Below are 13,012 nucleotides of genomic sequence, written 5' to 3' on the forward strand. Positions count from 1 at the left end.
TTACATGACTTTTAAGGAATTTTACACTTATAAAAGATCGTCAGGTACCAGTATAAATGACTTTCTTGTTCGTTATGAGTTTTTGTACCAAAGATTAAAAAAATTCCACATTATTCTACCGGAAGGAGTGCAAGCTTTTCTTGTTTTGAACGCGGTTAACATATCGGAAGAGAACGAAAAATTAGCGCGGACAACGTGTTCTGTTTTGACGTATCAAAACATGAAGGAATCGATAAAGAAAGTATTTGGTGACATTTATCGTGATGAAAATGTACCGGCAGTGAAATCAGAGCCCGAAATCGTCAACTATAATTATTCTAAACCGGGTAACAACAAAAGGCGTTTTCGTCGAGGACAATCTAATCCATGTGACCGAAGTGGAAACGTGTTGTTGTGTTACAAATGTCAGTCTCCGAACCATCTAATTAGAGAGTGTCCTAGAAATACGCCCAGGTTTACGGAAGCGACAGAACAAATACACATTACGTTGTTCATTCAAGAAAATATTTATTTGAACAGTACAAATGAAAAAATTTCAAATCTTGTAAAGGAAACATTTGGAATGGCAGTCTTGGATTCTGCTTGTACTCGCACACTGGCTGGCGAAGTGTGGCTTGATGTTTATTTAGATACTTTAAATGAAAGTGACCTGCAACTAGTGAAGTATACGAACTCAGACCGGAGTTTTTGTTTTGGTGATGGAGTGGCTGTCACAGCAATTAAAGTTGCTAAATTTCCGGTTACACTCGGAGGTATAAGAGTTTATATCGAAGCAGATATTGTGAAAAACGACTTGCCTCTTCTATTAAGTCACAAATCAATGAAGACAGCAGGAATAGTGCTAGATTTCCGGAAAGATATGTGCTGGATTTTTGATAAATGCATTGAACTAAAGACCACAACTTCAGGGCACTATTGTCTCCCCTTAACAAATAAGTTGTTGGATCATAGTGGTACTAAGAACATTGTATTACATGTTCAGAATTTTGGTCAGTGTTCTTTCACAGAAAAAAAAAAAAAAGCAGAAAAACTTCATCGACAGTTTGCTCATGCCTCGAAGGAAAAACTTGTTTCCTTGGTTAAAAAAAAGTGGCAAATTCAATGACAAGGAATTTATAAAGGCGATTGAGGAGGTTTGTGAAAACTGTCAAATTTGCCTTAGATTTAAAAAAGCTCCACTGCGACCGGTTGTGGGATTGCCTCTTGGCAATAGATTTAATCACACAGTTTGCATGGATTTGAAAGAGTTCATCCACAATGAGGTGTGGATACTACATCTCATTGATGCCGCTACCAGGTATTCAGCGGCAACATTGATCAAAACAAAGAAGAAGGAGGAGATCATCAAAAACATCTTTATGATGTGGATTACCTATTTCGGATCTCCTGTTCGTTTTCTGAGTGATAATGGGGGTGAATTCAACAACGAACACTATAGACAGATGAATGAAAAACTCAACATAGAGACCTGTACTACTGCCGCAGAAAGTCCATTCAGCAACGGTACTGTAGAACGTCATAATTTGATAGTTGCTGAGGCAATGAAAAAAAACAATTGACGATGAGAAGTGTGAACCTGAAATTGCCTTGGCATGGGCTATTTGTGCAAAAAATGCCCTCCTCAATTACTCTGGACACAGTCCAAATGAACTTGTATTCGGTTTCAATGTAAATACACCCTCAATTCTGACAGACTAGTTACCTGCTATGGAGTCCTCTACTACAAGTGACATGGTGAGAAAAAATTTAAATGCTCTCCATGGTGCAAGGAGAAACTTTTTGGAAGCTGAGTCCAGTGAGAGAATTAGGAGAGCTCTCAGGTCTAATGTCAGAACTTATGCTGATGAAGATTATGCTACCGGAGACCAAATCTATTATCGGAGGCAGGGTTTTAAAGGATGGCGTGGTCCAGCAAAAGTGTTAGGCAGAGAAGGTCAGTTTGTCTTAATCAGACATGGCGGAGCATTTTATAGGATGCATCCGTGCCAATTGATGAAAGTGAATAAAAACAACGAAAAAAGAACAAAAAAAGCTGAAATGCTGGGAAACACTACAGAAGGGAAGAATGAATACCTTACAGTTGAGGAGGAGGAGTTGCAGAATCAAGTGGTAGAAAGTGAAGATATAGACAGAGAAGAAGTTGTTGATAGTTCTACCAGTTTAAGAGATAAGACTGAAAAACCTGGCCGAAATAAGACCATAACTTATAAAATAAATGGAAGTGGGGAGTGGAAGAAAGGAAAGGTTATGTCAGTACAGCCTAAATCAACTGGCAAATATAGTCATTGGATCAATATAGAACCTGAGGATGAAAACGAGGATCAAGTTTGTATCAACTGGAATCATATTGATCATTGGAGAGAAGTGCCCCAATATACTGAACAGGAAAATGTAGTCCTGCTCACCGCTGAACAAGAGCAGTCGAAAGCTGTAATGGATGCCAAGCATAAAGAAATAAAAAACATGAACACCTATGAAGTATTTGAATGTGTGCCATACACAGGTCAAAAAACAATATCCACAAGATGGGTGATTACTGAAAAATTCAAGGATAATCAGAAAACAATGAAAGCTCGCCTTGTAGCACGAGGCTATGAAGAAAATAGTAATCTGAAAACGGACTCCCCAACATGTAGCCGTGAAGCTATGCGAATGGTCATGCTAACCGCATCAATAAAGAATTGGATGCTGCAGACCATAGATTTTACCTCAGCCTTTTTGCAAGGTGGTATTTTAGAGAGAGATGTGTACCTGAGGCCACCATCTGATGTTTGTCCTAAATCTCAAGTGTGGAAATTAAAAAGATGCATCTATGGATTGAATGATGCTCCACGGGCATGGTACAAGAGAGTTACTCAGGCTTTGATTGAATTAAAAGGAGTAGCAAGTGCTTATGATAATGCATTGTTTTTGTGGCATGATATTAAAGGAAATTTGACTGGAATTCTTGCTATGCACGTGGATGATTTTGTTTTCTGTGGAAACACAGAGTTTGAAAGGGATGTGATTGCAACATTGAAAGAAAAATTTAAGGTGGGATCTCATGAAAGTGGAACATTCAAATATGTTGGACTGAATGTTAATCAACAGGAAAATGGGATCACTGTAGAACAAGATCTATATGTATCTTCCATATCTCCAATAGAAATAAGCAAAGGGAGGATACTGAGGAAATATGATGAACTGAATGAAGAAGAAAAGCATGAGTTGAAGAGACTTGCAGGTCAGATGATGTGGGTTTCAACTCAAACACGCCCTGATATAGCTTTTGATGTGTGTAAAATGAGCAACACTGGAAAGCATCCCAAAGTAAAAGCCTTATTTGAGGCGAATAAAGCCTTATCAAAATTGAAATCCAAGAAGGGTTCTATAACATTTCCAAAATTGGGAAAGCCCTCAGATTTACACATTTTGTGTTATACTGATGCCTCTTATGCCAGTCTGGAAGATGGATCTTCACAGGGTGGTTTTGTTGTCTTTATTGGAGGAAGTACTGACAAAATGGCCCCCATGTGTTGGGCGTCAAAGAAATTGGACAGAGTGACAAAAAGCCCATTGGCCTCAGAGACTCTTGCTCTGAATGAGGGAGCTGATGCTGGTGTTTTGACTGCGGTTATGATACAAGAGGTATTTCAGTTATCTAAATTGCCAGACGTTCTCTGCAAAACAGATAATGCATCACTTGTGGAGACATTGAATTCCAACAATCTGGTAAGTGATCGACGATTGAGAATAGATGTAGCAAGGCTGAAGGAACTGAAGAGTAGAGGAGAGATACAGATAGAATGGATCAAGGGTTGTGATCAGGTCTCTGATTGTTTGACCAAGGCAGGAGCTTCGTCTGAGCTTCTCAGGGACTTGTTAAATCAGAAATAAATTATTCACTTGAGGACAGCAGCAATGTTAATGTAGACATTGGTTACCTCCCTTGCTTCAGTTACATGGTTACCTCCCTTGCTTGTGGTGATATAAATAGGAGTCGGCCATCTTGGTTTAGTCAGTTCGTTCGTACAGTTTAGACAGACTACAAGTGTCTTAACAGCAAGGTATTCTCCAAAGAGGGTCCACGTCCAAAAGGGAAAAGAGACATGCTGATCGAAATGGTCAGGATGTTTTAGGAAGAGCGAATAACAGCCATTGTTGTCACTTATGCCAAACAATGTGCATGGACAAATTGTAATGACATCGAATCAATTAAATTATCATGGAAATCCTTAATTGCAATTGAACCATTGGCAATATCATTTCTTTTTTTGCTCTACATATGATCGTCTACCAAATGCGACCAACCTAAAATTATGATATATTGGTTCAGATCTGTGTTCTTGGTGTAAACATGATCTAAATACCTTGAGCCATGTACTATCTACACGCCCGCAATCACTTCAGATGTACACATGGCGACATAACAAGGTGTTGGAAATAATTATGGAATTGCTGAAAACACAATGTGAGACAGCAAACCCGCAGTGATTTTTCGGACAAAGGGAGAAGAAAAAGCTGTTTTCTAGGTTGGCAGTATTTTTGCGAACAGTTGGCTGAGATGGCGGAAATTTTCTGTTTCTATGTCTATCCTTGTAGCCATGTCACTAGTAAGGGTGCTGGAGGTAAACGTTTTGTCTGGGCTGACGTTATCCACCTGATAGTCAGGGACCCGAACCTTGGATTAACCACTAAGGAGGCTGTCCTATCAGCAGGTGCAAAGTACTGGGGCTGCTGTATTGCCATTTAGTGAATGGATTCTGGACCATGCAGTAGCTTCTGGTGGGGCCTCTCGATGCCATACTAGTGGGTAATTGTTACGGCTTTACCTTATTATTAGCTACAAATAAAAAAAAGAATTCTACGTTTCTTTTTCTCTCTTAATTTCCCCTCTCTGTCCTGCTCTAAGTAAATCTGACGACCTAGTCCACAAATTTCAAAATTTCATCATGACAAGTTTCAAGAAAAAATACACGATTAAACCCGGTTCTCCAACTTCCAACGTAGACCCCTACTACCATGTCTCCTTCTCCAACATCAGGGGTCTACGTTCTAACCTTCCAGAGGTTGAAACCCAATTACAGGAGACAAAACCAGACCTTTTATTTTTAAGTGAAACTGGCATTGGACAGGCTATTTCCCTAGAAGAGTTTGCAATTAAAGGATACTCTAACTTGACTTCTAAATCTGACCCCCAAGATCGCCATGGGCATGGAATATGTGCCTATATTAAAGATAGCTTTCCATGTGGTAGGGACGTCTCCAGGAAAGATCCTAACTTACCCTATATGTGCTTCCGGGTTGCTTTAGCTCACACTACGGCATTTTTATTTACTCTCTATCGCTCCCACAACAGCGGAGTTACTATCTTTAAAAGCATATCTGAGAAAATTGACCAAGTCCTATCTGCTTATCCTTCAGCTAACATTCACGTATGTGGAGACTTCAATGTTCACAACGTCGAATGGTTGACCCACTCAAACAAGACCGATGATGAGGGGAGGTTCTGTCATGATTTCTCCATTGCCTATGACCTCACTCAGATTGTTCAGGAACCCACCCGTGTGCCCGACAATGACGGCCAGTATGCGAGCCTACTAGACCTTTTTCTCACAACTTGCCCTGAACTATGTTCAGTTTCTGTTCTGTCGCCTCTTGGATCTTCCAACCACTCTGTTGTATCAATTAAGATAAAAATGAAATGTAATAAGTCCCCAGACGTACCTCTCCATCGTACAGTATATCGATACACTAAGGCTGACTGGGATAGCTTCCGTACATTTATAACTGATCTACCTCTGCATTCCATATTTAAAAAGGATGTGTCCTCTATAGTATTAGACCTGACGGAATGGTTAATTGTAGGTATTGATCGTTTCATACCCTCGAAAAAGTTTCAGCAAAAACCTAACAGCCAGCCATGGTTCTCTCCAGAATGTGCTGCTGCCATTGCGCACAGAAATCACTTTTTCCACTGTTTCCAACGTAATAGATGTATGGAAACTAAAGCCGCTTTCAGGACTGCCAGCAACCATTGTAAGAAAGTAATAAAGAGCGCAAGGTGGTTGTATGCTCAATCTGTTAAGTCCAAAGTAGCTGAGCAGCGGCTTGGTTCCCACCAGTTTTGGCAAATAGCAAACAGAATTCTGAACAGAAGCGTGTGCTCCATCTAAACTATCATCAATGGACCTGAGGTAATCTCGTCAGCATCAGACAAAGCCAAACTCTTTGTCAAGAACTTTGCAGCTAATTCTACCTTTTGTGATCAAGGCCGCCAACCCCCAATATTTCCTCCTGTATCTGAAAACACACTATGTGATATACGTATATCTGTACGTGATGTTGCCAAGCTAATCAAAAACCTTGATTCCAGTAAAGCAACTGGCCCGGACGGTATTCCAATTATAGTACTCAAAAAACTTCAACCTGAACTAGCGCCCATACTTACAAAACTATTTAAACGTTGTCTTAAGGAGAATAGTTTCCCATTTCCCTGGAAAATTTCATCAGTATGCCCTGTATTTAAGAATTCAGGTGATCGCTCATCTCCCTCTCAGTACAGGCCAATAAGTCTCCTGTGTGTCATGAGTAAGTTGCTGGAATCTGTGTTAAATACAGAAGTAATCAACCATCTCAACAAAAATAACCTTCTTAGTGACACTCAATATGGTTTCCGTTCTGCTAGATCTACAGCAGATGTGCTTACAGTTATATCTCATAGGATTAGCAAATCTCTCGATGGAGGCAACCTTTCTAGGGCAATTGCTCTTGACATATCTAAGGCCTTTGATAGGGTATGGCATAAAGGTTTACTTCATAAGATCTCTAGCTATAGTATAGCTGGAAATGTCTTCTCAATTATTAAATCATTTCTTTCTGATAGGTTCATAAGAGTAGTAGTTGAGGGGTAAAAATCAGAAGCTCACAGTATTAATGCCGGTGTCCCTCAGGGGTCCATCCTGGGCCCAACTCTTTTCCTGATCTACATTAATGATCTTCCAAATCACATCCTTACATCATTTGTAGACATTTATGCTGACGACACTACCATTTATGGTAGCACATCTAAGACAGTAAACGACCAAGTTCTCTCCAATTCTCTCTCCTCTGATCTTGAGCATGTAGTACAATGGGGAAAGGAGTGGCTGGTTACTTTTAATGCATCTAAAACCAAGCTTCTCTCTTTACATCATCAACATTCTGATCCCCATCTGGCATCAATTGAAATGAATGGCTCTCGTCTTCAGGAGGCCTCAAGTTTTGACAAGCTTCTGGGCTTGACCATTACTCCTGATCTTAAATGGAACATGTACATCAAATCTGTTGCTAAAGCCGCTGGAAAAATGGTGGGATCTTTCTATTGATCCAGTAGATATCTCACTGCTGATGCAATTCTCTATTTATATAAGAGCCAGGTACGTCCAAGGATGGAATACTGTTGCCACATCTGGGCAGGAGCTGCTAGAAAGGACTTGTCCTGCCTTGATAGAGTTCAAAATAGACTTTGTAGCCTCGTAGGGGATGTCCTTTTCTCTTCCTTGCAACCTCTATCTCACAGAAGAGATGTTGCGAGTTTGTCTCTGATGTATCGTTATTTTCATGGAAAGTGTTCGACTGAGCTTCAATCTATGGTCCCCCCTCGCAAAACTTTCACAAGAAACACTCGTCTAGCTGTAAACACTATCAATAATTCCCCCCACTCTTTATTTGTGCCTAAACCTAAACGTAGATTCCATGAACAAAGCTTTTTTATTAGAACTGCACGCCTGTGGAATTGTCTTCCGTTTTCCTGCTTTCCGGCTGACTACAATATGGTTGTCTTCAAGTCTAACGTAAATAAGTTCTTGATGAGCCGTTCCATATAAGTTATCAAATTTAACAAATTTTCATTACTAATGATTATTATATTGTCCAATTTCTACTGTACACTCTTTAACCCTTATCCTTGAGTGGCCTCTGGGCCTTGATAATGTGCTGATACCTATGAAAAAAAAAAGAAAAAGTCCAATGTGAACAAGTTCTAATTGAATCGTCCCCCTAAGTAATCCAAGTTACAAAATTCCCACTGTTTACTATGCTAAAATAACAATGACTAATGTATACCTATTAACCCTTATCCTTGAGTGGCCTCTGGGCCTTGATAAGTGGTGACACCCATGTAAAAAAAAAAAAAAAAAACTGTTTCAGTCAGGAAACCCATAATTCAGTTTCACAAAGAGGGTGAATGTACTGTGAGGAAGAAAAAAACCTTCTAATGTGAAGCTGCTGAGTGGATCCAATGACTGGAAAATTTCTGTGGATCTTATGACATCTCTACAATTCCCACATAATCCAAACAGTACAGCGGCCAGACATTGTAACATTGTCTAATTCAAAGAAAAGTGTCCTCCACATAGAAGTGATAATCCCTTGTGTGGAAAACTAGGAGGAAGCACACGAATGAAAAAAAAAAACGATATGAGACGCTTCATGCCAACTGCATGGAAAAAAGTTGGAGATGCCATGTGATTCCTATTGAAATAGGTTGACGTGGATTTCTAGGACACTCAGTCATTTCGTTTCTTACAAAAATAAGAAATCATAGGCCGCTATCTGAAAGTTGCCTCTGATCGTCTTAAGAACACAGCTCAATATGTGTCAAGCTGGATTTGGTCGAGAGCGAAAAGACTTCAGCATGAACAAACGTTATAACTTCTCCTTGTTAATCTGTTTGTTTTTATCTTGTTTTGTTTTGTTATTTTTTTTTTTTTTTACATAGGCATCAGCACATTATCAAGGCCCAGAGGCCACTCAAGGATAAGGGTTAAAGAGTGTACAGTAGAAATTGGGCAACATAGTAATCATTAGTAATGAAAATTTGGTAAATTTGATAACTTATATGGAACGGCTCATCAAGAACTTATTTACTTTAGACTTGAACACAACCATATTGTAGTCAGCCGGAAAGCAGGAAAACGGAAGACAATTCCACAGGCGTGCAGTTCTAAGAAAGAAGCTTTGTTCATGGAATCTATGTTTAGGTTTAGGCACAGATAAACAGTGGGGGGGGGAATTATTGATAGTGTTTACAGCTAGACGAGTGTTTCTTGTGAAAGTTTTGCGAGGGGGGACCATAGATTGAAGCTCAGTCGAACACTTTCCATGAAAATAACGATACATCAGAGACAAACTCGCAACATCTCTTCTGTGAGATAGAGGTTGCAAGGAAGAGAAAAAGACATCTCCTACGAGGCTACGAAGTCTATTTTGAACTCTATCAAGGCAGGACAAGTCCTTTCTAGCAGCTCCTGCCCAGATGTGGCAACAGTATTCCATCCTTGGACGTACCTGGCTCTTATATAGATAGAGAATAGCATCAGCAGTGAGATATTTACCGAATCGATAGAAAGATCCCACCATTTTTCCAGCGGCCTTGGCAACAGATTTGATGTACATGTTCCATTTAAGATCAGGAGTAATGGTCAAGCCCAGAAGCTTGTCAAAACTTGAGGCCTCCTGAAGACGAGAGCCATTCATTTCAATTGATGCCAAATGTGGATTAGAATGCTGATGATGTAAAGACAGAAGCTTGGTTTTAGATGCATTAATAGTAACCAGCCACTCCTTTCCCCATTGTACTACGTGCTCAAGATCAGACGGTGGCAAAAACTGCTTGGTAGCATCAGAAGTGGCAGTACCGCCTTCAGCTATCAAAACTGTGTTATTACTAAGATTTGGACAACAGCATATTCTTTTCATTGTTTTGACTCTCGAGTGTGTATGCGTTGATATCTTATATGCTTTTATATCGAGTCATGTGGTTCTCGGTTGATTAACAGTGTCTAACTGTGTCAGATATATACTCGAGAGTCAAAACAATAAGAATATTCTGTTGTCATAGTCCTAGTTATCACTCTGGTTAGCAGTTGATTAATTCTGGGTATCCCACATGCTTTCACACGTTCTATGATAAAATATATATTAGTTTTAAAAGAATAAATTGTTTATATTTATTTTAAAATATTGCTATAAGGCTCCTTTATGAAAAGGGCGACCCTATTTAGGCAATTAAGAAAAACGGTCAACTTTAATACAATGCAATATTCCGACGTCCATCATTGAATACTATGTGACTGTTTATTTTTTAAATGCACCTAATCGGTATTAATTAAACTTTATTCCCTTATCTTTTATGCTAATTTCTGATACTTTGCTGCTGTCAGTAATTATAAGCACTTTTTCCCCTGATGCTAACATAAGTTCAAGATATGTGCTGATACGTTTAATAACTAATATTTAAACACACACACACACACACACACACACACACACACATATACGAAGTGTATTCTTCGAAACTCCATGGAATAAGGGTTTTTCTTGTTTTATTTGTACTCCTTGTCGAATAATTAGAATTTTGTATACCTTCCTTATAGGTTTAAAAGGTTTTTTGAAAATTTGAAAAAGAAAAATTTTCAACACCAAGATTTTTATATTATATATATATGTGTGTGTGTGTGTGTGTGTGTGTGTGAGAGAGAGAGAGAGAGATAGAGAGAAATAAAAGCAGACAGATGGATAGATAATAAATTTGCTGTTGCCTCTGTCTAAATTATTTGGCATCGAGAATATTTGCTGTATTACCTCATGATAAACCCATAAATAATTATATTTTCTTTTATTTCCTATAATATTTTATACAGTCCGTTTTTATTCACACAAGAGAATTTAATATTTTTAAATGTTGAAAAACTTCTCTGTGGAAAAATGTGTTGAAAATGAGCTGTTTCACACCTCTTTCTGTGCCACTTGCCTCAAGTCGTAAGATGATTTAAGACAATAGAATTCTATCGAAAAATTTGCAATCCGCACACACACACACACACACACATACATATGCTCACATAGATTTTTTCCATTACTGTTCATTCTATCTATCTACTAATATTGTTATACCGGCCTTCCTTGAACAGAGGAATTTACACCGATTAGCAACAACCCCGGAGAACAGAAGATCAAACAGAAAACGGAAATCAACAGAATTAATTAGGGTGAACCCAAAACAAAAACGTTATTAATCCCAGACGGGATATTTTCAAAGAGGGGTGTTATACCGGCCTTCCTTGAATAGAGGAATTTACACCGATTAGCACTATAAATAGCGCTAGTAATTCCAACACATGTGAGAGAGATGCGACTGCGCTTCAACTGCTAGCCGAGTGCCCAGTAGATATATATGCTTTCCTATCTTTGAACATTATTGTTAATACACTTGTTCCTTAACCGAACCTCGACTTGATTGTTCTTATTTTCACTGTTGTTCCACGACACAACAGATTGGCGACAAGGAATCGAAACGACCATCACTGCAGAGAATCACCAAAAGTGATTCAAATAAAGATTCGTAAAATCTTTATGGCAGAACACCTTCGTCATTTCAACAGATATTTGTATACGCAAAGATTAACAGCGAATTAATTACTACAATAGTAATTTGGTGACGGGAAAAAAACCTGCTACCTAAATCTACAGCGAAAAACGCGAATGTTGTCAATTATTTAATAATTAAACACACTTACCAAATGTTTTAGAAAGGGAACAAGGATTCATTTTTTCTGCACCAGAAGCCATTTTTCCTACGTTAAGAATTTTCTTCTGCAAAGTTAAATGTCCAAAACCAACTAGCAAATACCGTGTAAGCTTATCGTTATTTCGATAACATTTGGGATTTGCGCTTTACTTTGTCAAGAGAAAAAGAGGCAGACTGTGAAAAATAATTATTCGCGTACATAATGTGCTCTTAGCAAACACGAAAAAAATCAAGTCATTTTTTGTAAAAGGCAAAGAGGGTAAAAAAAAATAAAATAAAAGTTTCCCATACGAATTCGTCGGATATTTAAAGCGACGGATTTTATTTTTGCTACATAAAAACGCGTGCAAATAAAAAAAAATGTTAAACAAATGTTATTTCGCTGGATTGTTTCTAGTAAGACTAGAAATATAGCGTTCAACAAATTAAGTTACAAAAGGACTGCTAAACTGTTGTTCTTCAGACAAAAGAATTGGGAAAGAAAACTTGGTTGATTTGTTTTTTACTAAGGAATATTTATTTAATACAAGCGTAAATTGTAAACAGAATTCGTATGATGGATGCGATGTTCAAAGATTCACTGTTGGAATTGTTCCAATTTCAGGCAGAGCAAAATCTCGCGTTTCAAAAGCAGCAAATTCAACAACAAGTAGAAAGAGAAGAGAGATTTAAACAAGCATTTTAAGAAAAAATATTTCAATAACAGAAACGCTTCGAAGAAATATTGATGAAAACACAGGACAAACAAAGAAAAATTCTGGAGGCGATATAATCATAACGCATTTTCTCAAACAGCTGTGTAGGCCACTATTGAACATTTCAATTATAATCCAGAAGACGATGTCACTTTCGTCTAGTACTATAGACGATGTGAGGATATTTTTATATCGGATTGTGGTACCTGGTCAGACGCGAAAAAAGTTAGGCGTTTGCTAAGGAAATTGGGACCAGCCGAGCATACAAAGTTCGAGAATTTTATTCTCCCAAAAAAGACCAGTGAGTTGAGCTTCCAAGAAACAGTTACGCTACTTACAGAACTGTTTTCTGCAAAAACGTCTCTTTTCCATAGACGATATAAATGTATGAATGTTACGAGAAGAGAGGAAGACGACTACAGTACTTATGCAAGTATAGTGAACAAGCATTGCGACGATTTTAAACTGGAGAAATTATCATCAGATAATTTCTCCAGTTTAATTTTTGTGCAAGGGATGGTCTTAAATAAAGACGCTTAAATCAGTCGTCGTGTTTTAAATAAACTCGAAAACGAACCGAATTTAGAACTACAAAACTTAGCGGAAGACTGTGAACGGTTTATTGTGTTGAAACAAGACTGTCGTGACATAGAGGAAAGCGGAGTGTCGCACATTAAAAAATTCGCCAAAAGAAAATTCGACTTCAAAAAATAACCAGAGAAAGAAACAGAAAAGATCCACCTCGACCATGTTGAAGGTGTGGAAA

Source organism: Euprymna scolopes, chromosome 1 (assembly GCF_053919585.1).
Source record: "Euprymna scolopes isolate OS-2025 chromosome 1, ASM5391958v1, whole genome shotgun sequence".
Classification (NCBI taxonomy): domain Eukaryota; kingdom Metazoa; phylum Mollusca; class Cephalopoda; order Sepiida; family Sepiolidae; genus Euprymna; species Euprymna scolopes.